Below are 12,638 nucleotides of genomic sequence, written 5' to 3' on the forward strand. Positions count from 1 at the left end.
CTCAATGACCTAGTTCTTCTGGCAATGATATGGGTAGAATTGAAATGATATTCGAATAGATGATGAAGAAGAATGCGGATTCTGATTCACAGTTGGCTTCCCACAATACCTCTATCAGAAATTTGGAGGTGCAATTAGGCCAAATCTCCCAGTCCTTGAATACACGCCCTAAGGGTGCTCTACCAAGTGATACAATAGTGAACCCGAAGGGTGGGAACAATTATGTGATGGAGTTAACTACAAGGAGTAGACAAGGCGGTGATGTGTATGTCTCCAAACAAAAGCAAATCGTGGGTGAGGATGTTGAGTTGCAAGTGGATGAAGTCCCTTTGGTAGTTGAAGATGTGGTTGATGAAAATGTGAACAAAAAAGTGAGAATTGATATTCAAGATATCGAGGTGGAAACTCAAAATGATGTGAACCCGTCTAGGGAACACATAATAGACATGCCGGAGCCGGTTGTGCTAAAAGCCAAGGCTCCTTTGCCAAGGCCACCTCCACTTTATCCTCAAAGGCTCGCAAAGCAGAAAAGTGAGAATCAGTTTAAAAAGTTCATTGACATGATGAATATCTTGTCCATTAATGTGCCTTTAATGGAGGCTCTTGAACAAATGTCGGGCTATGCAAAATTCATGAAAGACTTTGTCACAAAGAAGCGTTCTATAAATTGTGAAACTATAAAGATGACTCACCAAGTTAGTGCTATAGTGTATTCAATGGCCCCGAAGCTTGAATATCCCGGTGCTTTCACCATTCCTTGCACCATTGGGAGTGCGGATTTTTCTATAACTCTATGTGATTTGGGGGCTAGTATCAATTTGATGCCCTATTCCGTTTTCAAGACTTTGGGTATCGAGCAGCTGAGGCCGACTTCTATGAGATTACAAATAGCACATAGAACAATGAAGAGACCATTGGGTATTATTGATGATGTGCTTGTCTGGGTGGACAAATTTATCTTGCCAGCTGACTTTGTGATCTTGGACTGCGAGGTGGACTATGAAGTTCCTATCATATTGGGAAGACCTTTCGTAGATACGAGGAAGGCATTGGTTGATGTGGAAGCAGGGGAACTCACCTTCCGGGTGGGTGATGAAAATTAGATCTTTCATTTGTGCAAATCAATGAAGCAGCCCAACAGTACCGAGGTGTGCTCTTTTGTTGACCTTGTCACAACAGTGATAATTGATGACACCAGTGCAATGATTAATGTGGAGGACCCATTGGAGGCCATATTATTGAATCTTGATGTCAATGAGGATGAAAGCCGGGTGGAGTGCATGAATGTTTTACATGGAATGGGCTCTTATTCTTGTGAGCCTAGGAAATTATCTTTGGACCTAGAGAATAGAAAGACTCCACCAACAAAACCTTCAATTGAGGAGCCTCCGGTGTTGGAGTTGAAACCGCTGCCTTCACACCTCAGGTATGAGTTCTTAGGCTCAAATTCTACTTTGCCAGTTATTCTTTCTTCTTGTCTTACTAACCTGCAGGTTGATGCTACATTGGTGGTGCTTCAAAAGCGGAAAAAGGAAATTAGATGGATTTTAACTGATATTCGGGGGATAATCCCCGCATTCTGTATGCACAAGATTATTCTGAAAGATGATGCAAAGCCTTCCTTGGAGCATCAAAGGAAGTTGAACGAGGCAATGCAAGAAGTTGTGAAAAAGGAGGTGATCAAGTGGTTGGATGTCGGGGTTGTGTACCCCATCTCTGATAGCTCTTGGACTTCACCGGTGCAGTGTGTACCGAAGAAGGGTGGCATGACCGTGGTTGCAAATTCACAAAATGAGTTGATTCCTACCAGAACCGTCACCGATTGGAGGGTATTCATGGATTATCGCAAGTTGAACAAAGTGACCCGCAAGGATCACTTTCCTTTACCTTTTCTTGATCAGATGTTAGATCGACTTGCTGGGCGTGCCTTCTACTGTTTCTTGGATGGGTATTCTGGGTACAACCAAATCTTGATTGCTCCGGAAGATCAGGAGAAGACCACATTCACTTGTCCATATGGCACTTTTGACTTCTCTAGGATGCCTTTTGGGTTGTGTAATGCACCGACTATATTTCAGCGGTGTATGATGGCCATTTTCACCGATATGGTGGAAGACATTTTGGAGGTGTTCATGGACGACTTTAGTGTTGTGGGAGATTCATTTGATGAATGCTTGAAGAATCTTGATAGAGTTCTGGCCCGTTGTGAAGAAACCAATCTTGTCCTTAATTGGGAGAAATGTCACTTTATGGTGGAAGAAGGAATTGTTCTTGGGCATAAAATTTCGAAGCATGGCATTGAGGTGGATAAAGAAAATATCGTAGTGATTTCAAGGCTCCCTCCTCTACATCTGTCAAGGGAATTCGAAGTTTTCTTGGGCATGCGGGGTTCTACCGGAGATTTATCAAAGACTTTTCGAATGTAGTGAATCCCTTGTGCAAGTTGTTGGAAAAAGATGCTAAGTTCGTGTTTGATGAAAAATGTATGCAAGCCTTTGAACTCTCAAGCATAAGTTGACCACCACTCTTATCATTACTGCGCCTAATTGGAGCTTACCCTTTGAGCTCATGTGTGATGCGAGCGATGTTGCGATTGGGGCGGTTTTGGATCAAAGAGTGAACAAAATATTTCATCCGATGCAATATGCGAGCAAGACAATGAATGATGCTCAAATGAACTATACGGTGATCGAGAAAGAACTTTTGGCTATTGTGTTCGCAATGAAAAAATTTCGGCCGTATCTTATGGGTGCTAAGGTTATTATTCATACCGACCATGCCACACTCCGGTACTTGATGACAAAGAAGGATTCCAAAGCTAGACTGATGTGATGGGTCTTGTTACTTCAGGAGTTTGATTTGGAGATTGTGGACTGGAAGGGTAGTGAGAACTAAGTAGCGGACCACTTGTCCCGCTTGGAGGAGGAGGGGAGGCCTCGTGACGGCCTAGAGATCAATGATTCATTTCTCGACGAACAACTCCTTTCGGTGTCGATGAATGATATGCCATGGTTTGCCGATGTTGCTAATTTCCTTGTGACTGGTATAATCACATGTGAGCTCTCTTCTAACCAAAGGAAGAAGCTCAAGCGGGATAGTTTGGATTTTTATTAGGATGAGTCATACTTGTGCAAGATTTGCATGGATGGGATGATCCGAAGGTGTGTCTCGGAGGAAGAGCAATTGAGTATCTTGGAGGCTTGTCATTCCTCTCCCTATGCTGGCCATCATGGCGGGGCGAGGACGGCTTCTAAAGTTCTTAGTTGTGGGTTTTATTGGCCAACTTTGTTCAAAGATGCGGGTGATTTTGTGAAGAGATGCGATGAATGCCAAAGAGCGGGTGGAATTTCAAAGAAAGATGAGATGCCTCTCAATACCATCCTTGAGGTTGATATTTTGATGTGTGAGGCATTGATTTTATGGGCTCATTTGTTAGCTCTTGTGGGAACACTTACATTCTTGTAGCGGTGGACTATGTTTCGAAGTGGGTTGAAGTCGTGGCTTTGCCCAACAATAAGGCCTGGAGTGTTGTTGCATTTCTCAAGAAAAGCATTTTTTCAAGGTTTGGTACTCCACGTGCAATCATAAGTGATGGGGGTCTCATTTTTGCAATAGAGCTTTCGATACTTTGCTTTCAAAGTATGGTGTCAATCACAAAGTTTCTACTCCCTAACATCCTCAAGCAAGTGGTCAAGTTGAAGTCTCCAACAGGGAAATCAAAAGCATATTGTCAAAAACGGTCAATGCAAATAGGATCGATTGGTCAAAGAAGTTGGATGACGCTATATGGGCTTATAGGACTGCTTACAAGACTCCGATTGGTATGTCTCCGTATCAGTTGGTGTTTGGGAAAGGTTGCCATCTACTGGTCGAGTTAGAGCACAAGGCCATGTGGGCTTTGAGGAAGCTAAATTTTGAGTGGGATGTTGCAGCCAATCTTCGTGTGGAGCAGCTTAATAAACTTGATGAATTCCGATTCCATGCCTACTCCAGTTCGTCCTTATACAAGGACAAGATGAAGTACTTTCGTGATAAATATGCTCGTGGAAAGGAATTCAAAGTAGGCAATTTGGTTCTCTTGTTCAACTCTCGGTTACGTCTGTTTCCGGGAAAGCTCAAATCAAAATGGAGTGGACCTTTTGAAGTGGTGTGTGTGACCCCGTTTGGTGCTCTTGATTTAAAGAACAAAAATGATGAAGTTTTTAGAGTGAATGGGCATAGGGTCAAGCACTACTTGGGAAAAATTGATAACAGCCACGTGATGGCCTTTCTTCATTTCAAATAATGTGATGGTAACCTGCGTCGTGCCGCGACATTAAATTAGGTGCTTTTTGGGAGGCAACCCATGTGTTTTTCTTCTTATTTTATTTGATTCTCATTGTAGTGTAGGATTGATTTTTGGGCTAACTGGTTGTGAGATGTTACAGGATTGTGTTGGTGCAGTGCAGGACATAGTGGAAAAAATGTTCAAGCCTCTGAACTTTGCAATGCGGCCGTACTACATTTAGTGCGGACCGCACTGGTGAAGGAGGAAATGTCAAACTCTCTGAAGTTTGCCACCGCAGCCGCAATACATTTTGTGCGGTCCACGGTGGACCACTGCGGGCGCATGGTATTTTGTGCAGATCGTAGTGGGTTGCCTGTGTAAACTTGAAAAAGGCTATGTAGTGGGAATCGCGGTCCGCACAGGGGTAGGTAAGCTGGGTCCCAGGACTTTTTCTATAAATAGTACCTTGAGGCCCAACAGTTACACTTTTCGATCTTTTGCTCTCAGAAATATTAAAAGCACTGTTCATCTTGCATGTTACTCGTAATTCATAGCTTGGACTTGTTAATCTTCATCTCATCTCACATCTGGTAACTTAATGTCAATTTAATTGCTTTAAATTTGTTATTTTCTTTTTCTTTTTGTTTTACTTGGCTATTATTCTTTTCTTCCTTTATTTTCTTTCATAGATTAAGTTAGGGTAGTTAATATTTTGATTAAAATAGACATAGGTAGTTAAAATCAATGGGCAATCACTTAGGGACATTACTTAGGTGCAAATTTGGGCTTAAAATCAAAAATACCTTGAACCCTAACTTAGTGCATAGCTGGGCACTCAGTGTGGACCACGGTCGTTTCTGTGTGGTCTGCGGTGCCCTTGTGCGGTCCGCAGTAAAATTTTGGGCGGACCGCATTGATGAAAGTCCTGAAAGCTGAACCTTGGGGACTGCAGCCGCACTACATTTTGTGTGGTCCGCATTGGTCCCTGTGTGGCCGCACTACATTTGTGTTCTGCACTACCTGGATACAGAGAGTGGGTAGTCTGAACCCCACCTCTGTGCGGACCACATGGCCTTCTTGTGCGGTCCGCATTGACCCCTGTGCGGCTGCACACCATTTTTGTATGATCCGTACTGTGTGACTTCTGAAAACTGTCTGCAACTTTTCCTTCCTGTTCTGCAATTCTATTTCTTAACTGCTTCTATTGATACTAACAAGCCTATTGGATTGTATTTGTAGACAATAGTGAAACAACGAGGTAAAGGTTCTAAACAACCAGGCATAAGAGAATCCTCCCGGGGAGGGAAACAGAAAACGGTAAGATTGACTGTTCAAGCCTAGAAAAACATCAAAAACATGAGGAAGATGATTAAAGCGGCTGATAGGGCCATTGACATGTCTGGGAGTGAGTACGAGCCCTTCCGGGAGATATCTTCAGACTCAATCCCAGAATATATCCCTGACTGGCCGGAGAGGCACAGACTAAGAGACACTCCTTCCACTTCCCCAACTGCCCAAGCGTTAGTAAATGTGTCTTCTAGGTCATTTGAGGGCTCAGCTGAAGGCGGTGGGGATGAATACTCCACCTCTCCCACAGCTTCATTATCCGGAGAGGGTGCATTAGGTGATGAGGAGGAAGTAGGAGAAGAAGAAGTAGTTGGAGAAGAGGGTGAACCTCAAGTGGGGAGTGTTGCTAGAACTAGGAAACCGGAGGCGTGGCAAGACCGGTTTGTGAGCAAGGTAGCGTATTATAAATTCCGAGAATGGTGACCGGTTAGGAAGTTGATCTCAGAGCGGAGTTTTGTTGATAGAGATCTAATGCCTCACAACCCCAATGTGAGGAGGCAGTTTAGGGAAAGAATTAACTGGGAGTAATTTTTGGGTGAATATGTAGATGCCAATGAGAACTTGGTCAAGGAATTCTACACCGATGTTGCCCACATCAAAAAGGGCACAAAAGTGACCAACGTGCGAAATCAGAAGGTGCTGCTTGATAGGAAAATAATAAATGACTACCTTGGCTTTTATGAAGAGGATGAGACCCTATACATGGCAAAGATGGAACTGGGCGAGGAAGTCCGTCCCTGGCTGGCACAGTATCTGGCAATCCCAGGTACCACCCCGACTGGTTGATCCGGGCGTCAAGATTCTAAGACGTAGTTTGAACTTCGAGGCAAGGGGGTGGGAAACATTTGTATGTAGCAGGTTGGACCTCATGACTCATAACAACTCCCTCCCTCTTCACCGGGTAGTTTTGGTGGCTTCGATTATGGCGGGGTACCCAATCAATGTGGAAAATGTGATGTCGAGGATAATTACAATCGTGGGTGCTGAGAATGACAGAAACTTACCTTTCCCCAGCTTTTTGTCTATGTACTTCCGGGACCTCAAAGTTGAAAAGAGGCCATTCGATATTAAGGTTAAAGCAAAGGCCCCATTTTCTTGGTACAACATGCAAGGGGATGATAACCCCAAGAGCAAGAAATTCAAGGGAACAGCTACTGCTTCAACTGGCTAGTCTGAAGAGCTAGTTGTGGTAGTGGCTCCTGCTCAGCCTTCCTCCACCTCCACTGCTATCCCTCCTGGCCCATCCACATCAGCAGACCCGGAGATCCATTCTTCTCGTGCCTATCCAGTAACTGCCCATCGACTAAGCTAGGCTCTTTTCAGTATCAACAACTAGATGCAGACTGCGTCATCCAAGTTGTCTACCCTCACTATCACAGTAGAGGCTCAGTTGGCACTTCCACCTCCACAGGTCCCCCAATCCATAGAGGATGCTCTCAAGGAGATTTTAGCCAACCAAAAGAAAATCCTCGACACTCAGAAGGTGCTCACAGATGTAGTTGTTTCACACAGCCAGGCTCTCAAGGAGCTTGCTAAGGAGCACAAGAAGTTGAGAAAGACGCGGGCTTCCAAGGAGTCCGTAAAGGCGCTGAGGGTTGATGTTGACAGAATGAAGGCAGAACATCTGCCTTTGGACTTATTGCTACAGGACCCAGTACCATCAGCTCATCCCCAGCCCGAGCAGTCCTAGAGGCCTCCCAAGAGGAAGAGGATGATCCCCAGAGTGGATGATGCAGTCATCTAGTTGGAAGACCCACCGGAGGCCTCCTCCAGTCAGCCACAGGATGCATCTCAGGAGCCTGTCCAGGCCCAAGTCCCAGCAGCACAGCAGCAGGCCACAGGGAACCAGTCTGAGGTTCCCGAGCACAGTGAGGACCCACGGACCACTCAGGAGCCCATGCAGACAGACAGGCCATAGGGAGTCCCTATATTCTTTTTCCCTTTCTCTTTTTGGTACTTTATTTAGTTTAGTTGGCATTAGGGACAATGCCAGCTTTCATTTGAGGGAGTAGGCCCTACTTTTATGGATTCATTCGGATGATTGTATATATATTTGATACTTTTTATGCTTTCTTTATCTTTTCATCTTTGGGTTGTATATAATTTTAACATTTCGTTACATTTCTCGCACTTTTATTTTACTTTGGGCCTGTATATAAAGTTATGCTACATTGTACATATTCATCCCATCTATTGTATATTCGATAAATCCCCTCTTGTATATATTCATTTTACTTTCTGCAACTTTTTGTTCTTAGCTTCTTATTTATGATTCATAGCTTCTTGTTTTGAAAGTTTTCAATAAGCCTTTGGTTTTCTTAATGCCACGGTTCTTTCCAAAAGTGGAGTCTTTTGAGAACCGGGTGGCTCTTCCCAATGATGGATGGCGTGACAACCTTCTTAAGGGTTTGAGTCCGTTTTTCTTTTTTGTTTTTAGTAGTTAGTAGTTAAGGGTGCCTCAATCAAAGCTTCACTTAGGCCTAGCACATTTGTCTTTGATCTTATGGTCAAAAATAAATTGTTATGTTTAGGATGGTAAAAGTCGTGACCTTGAGACTCTTGTGTTGACCGATAATCATCAAGTGGTTTTTCGGGACCAGTGTGTGCTCAAATCTTATCTAAGGTTGTTGTGGGCCCCCGACTCTATGTCTTTAGCGACCCCATAGCTTGTGTGGTGACTAATTGCATTGCAAGTCCAAGTCCCGAGCCATTGGTCTAGAACTTGCCCTGAATGTTTGTTGAGGCGAAATCCTAAGTGAATTTTCACTTGAGACATGATTATGGGCTCTTCTTGGTCCAAATGATAGCTTGAACACTTCCATAACCTACCAATGATAAGATCCCTAGTCAACCCTTTTGAGCTTTAGACCTTTTCCCTTCAAGACCCATAATACAAGCCTATACCCATTCTAAAAGATACCCTCTCTTGGCACCCGATCTTTCCTTTAGCACATGGAAAAAGCATAAGTTTGGGGAAGGGGACGAGGATTGCAACAAAGTGGTAAAAAGGCGCAAAAATGAAGAATAAGAAAGACAATGAAAAAGAAAGAAAAGCAAAAAGATAAAAAGAATGTTCAATGTGAAAAAGAATAAAAAGGGACTCAAGAAAAGCAATGAATGAAAGGTGTGGAAAGTTGAAAAAAGGGAGAAAATGTTTGAATATATAAGAAAGAGTGACAGTGTGTCTCTATAACCCCTTAGAAAGAAGTGAAATGACTCAAAGAGTCAAGTGAATGTGTGCCAAAGGAAACAAAAGAAGTGCTTAAGAGAAGATGGAACATACTTAGACCAAACATCTCCTACCTTGAACCAAAAGCCTTCACAATGTCTCCACAAAAGCCCTATATGATCTTGAGTTGAATGAAGCTTACATTAGTGGTGACTCACATAAGGGGCAAGCATATGGTACTTAGAGCCGGACTTGTGACTTTTTCTTGAGAGAGATGAGCGGATTTCCAATAACCTCATTCTGAGTGCTACTATTCTAAAGGTGAGGTTTGTTGAGGGAGAGTTGAGGATGTATGAGTTTGGGTTCCACAATGACCAAAGTAATAGAAAGAGTTCTTTGATGTGTTGAGTCAATTCTTGATGCTCTTGTGTCGCACTTAATCCATGGAGTTTCAAAGAGTAAAAGTTGTTAATGATTCATTTGTATTGAGGGCAAATTATTAGTTCCAATTGATGCTAGATGAGGTTACTTTAGGACTGCTGAAATTTTCTTGGATGTTCTCTTAAGGGGTGGGTCTTATTTTGTTTGCTTGAGGACAAGCAAAATCTTAAGTTTGGGGGAGTTGATAACTAGGGATTTTGATGCATTTTATACTCCTTCTTGCTTATGTTTTGATTAGAAATTCGTACAAAATAGTCCCAAAAGGCTCACAAGTTGTGCTTGATTGCAGGTTTGATCAACAAGGTGACAAGATGTCAAAGATCAGCTCAAAATGAGTGAAACTTGCACAAGTACCAAGACAAGACAAAGCTTAGGCAAAACAGACTCAATGCGGCCGCACACCATGCGGTACGCACTAGGATCAATGCAGTTGTACTATGTTTTGTGCGGTCCGCACTAGGATCAATGCGTCCGCACTCAATTTAGTGAGGTTCGCAGTAAGAAGGATTAGAGAGTGCCAACTTCCTAGTTTTAATCTAATGCGGCCGCGCTCCATTTCATGCGGAGCGCACTAGAAGCCTCCGCGGCCGTAGTCCATTCTCTGCGGTCCGCAGTGCCTGAGTCAAAGAGATGGGTTTTCAAGTGCAGAGCCTTTGTGCGGCCGCACAATATTTTGTGCGGTCCGCACTAGCCCTGCAGGGGTATTTTTGTCTTTATTTTTTAGCTAAGTATAAATAGCTTCTTTTCCCATTTTTAGGGTATCAAATAGTTTTCAGTTGTAGCTACGCTTGGGGTTCAAAGTCTTTAGCTATTTTGGGAAATTTTATCTACATTTCAACATTGAATCTTATTGTTTATCTTAGTAATTAATTAATATGAGTTGTTCTTCATCTATTTCTTGCTTTTCTTCTTCAATTATGAGTAGCTAAACCCATAAGCTAAGGTTGTGGCTCAACCCTAGTGTGGGTAACTGATGGGTCTTGTGTTTTAGGGCTAGATTGACTATGGATGTTTGATATTTGGGCTAATTTCATGTTTAATTGTTGAATTAGTGGTTGCAAACACTAGTTTGTGTTTAGTTGACCTGAGCTCTTCTTGAGAAAGAGAGCTTGAGTCTCTGAAATTGGTTCAACAAGGAATTGGGGCGTACTCAAGAGATTGATAGCTCCAATTAAAGGGTTAAACCTCGAGAGACTAATACCCAACTTGAACCTTGATTGCTTGCGCAAATTTGCATGCCCAATTGGTCTTGAGAAAGTCAATTCGGGCAAAATCACTTGAACCACCGAGAGGTGTAAAGTGGGTAAAATCGTGCAACGGTTATATCATACTTCCCAAATATGTCAATCATGCCTTAGACTCAAGTATCTGTCAATTGACCACCTAGTCAAAAGTCACTACCCTAGTGCCTTTTAAATCATTTGAACAACCCGTTTTAGTTTAACTCTTAGTTTAATCTAGATTCATTTACCATTGTAGTTTGATAAAAGTAGAAGTAAAACAAAAACCCCAAAAATGTATAGAAGTGTAATTTGGAACACATACGCAACTCTAAACTAGATAGATACCCGACTCCAAATTCTAGCTCTCTGTGGAAATCGATCTTGACTCTAAATCGGGTAAAAGATCTTCGACCCTCTCTCGCTACTCAATAGTAGTGCAGGGTAGGCTTTGATCAGTGGCGACTCTTCAAATACCCAATTTCCAAAGAAAATGAGTTATTACCCCCCATGAATGTTGAAATCCGTACTTTCTCCGCGGAGGAAAAAAGGGGGCGCGACATCAGGTAAAAGAGAATACCATGTTAGTGCTCCTTTCGTGAGTGTTTCACCAAATGTTTTGACCAGAACTGATTCAATCTCTTGCTTGGTCGGATCGTTGCATTTCACGCCAGTTGTAAATGCAGTTACATGATCACGTGGGTCAGTTGTCCCATCATACTTCGGGATATTGGGCATCTTAAACTTTTTTGGAATTGGCAAGGGAGCGGCACTTGGCTTCCAGGGTTGTTGAGAATATTTATCAATATCTATTCCTTCGATTACGGGTGGAATACCAGGTATCTGCTCAATGCGATCGTTCTGCCCCTTGAGTTGTTTCTGCAAAGTTAGTACTAAACTTTGTAAATCAGAATTAATTGGGATACTTGACCCTCCATCACGAAATTCGCTACGAGTTCCTCTACTGCCCGAATTGGCGAGTCCGGAGCATGGATTCTCTATGATTGTTGTGTTGTTCGGAGGCGGAGTTGGTGGTACAGTTGGTAATCTGCTAACGAAAGCTTGAAGAGCATTGTTCACGTGTTCTGCAATTAGTTGCTTCAATGCATCATCTACAATTTGATCTTCCCCTTGTTGGTTATTCACATGTGATATTGATCTGTCAGGTGAATTTTCTCGGGAGTGTCGAGGAGAATTTTGGGATGAAGGGATTGGAGTGTCATTCTCTTGTTGATTCTGTTGGTTCGGCTGGTTTTGTTGGTTGTTGTCGTTAGCGGTCGACATGATTTTTGACAGAAAAAATGAATTTAGAAAGCGAAAAGATTATTAGATTCCCGATAACATAACCAATTTATTTAACCAAAAATGGGTATTTCGGTCAAAACCTATTAGAAGTACTTGGGCTACTGATAATCAAGAAATTCAATATTCTCATAGTGATTAAGAAAGGAAATTAGAATATGAAATAGCAAAGTAATCAATAGAAAATAAAGAAAATAATCGTATTCCAATAATAATCAGAACGTCTATCTCTTTCCCTTATATAGGAATCTATAAATACAACGTCTTTCCCCTTTTATGACCGAATCATTATGAGCATTAATGATATTAATAAGACGTTATAATTGGTAATCGTAACTGTTCTTGAAGATTCTGTAACGTTTGAGATCATTCACGCTCATTAATTGTTGATTCATGTACCTTTCCTTTTTACTGTCTTGATTCATTCCGCCGGTACTTCATGTAACCATTTAAACTTGAGCGACCATATCTTTTCCTCTCGTGGGTGATTTACTCGTATCTATTACGACTCGTGCCTCTTTTAGTGCATCTCTCCAGATGTCGCTTTCTTAATGATCCATGTGTCTTGTCATATCAGCCACTCATATAAATTCACGTGTAATATTTATTTTTAGCAATACACTTAAAGTGTTTGTTCATGTATTTCGCCAAAGAAAAAAGATTGTTTGAAGTACTAGCAATATAATTTACCGTTTCGCATTCACTGTTTCGCACCTTATAACAATGTTTTATGACAACATTATGTTGAAGAGTGTTGAAGAATGACAAGCTGTCCCTGATTATGCTATCAATATGCCAAGGTGGGTTGAATTTGTTATTCAACATATTAATAATAACTACTTTGGAATCACATTCCAATGTTATTTTATCGTACTCATCGGAATGGCACCTT

This window comes from Nicotiana sylvestris, chromosome 5, assembly GCF_000393655.2.
Source record: "Nicotiana sylvestris chromosome 5, ASM39365v2, whole genome shotgun sequence".
Classification (NCBI taxonomy): Eukaryota; Viridiplantae; Streptophyta; class Magnoliopsida; order Solanales; family Solanaceae; genus Nicotiana; species Nicotiana sylvestris.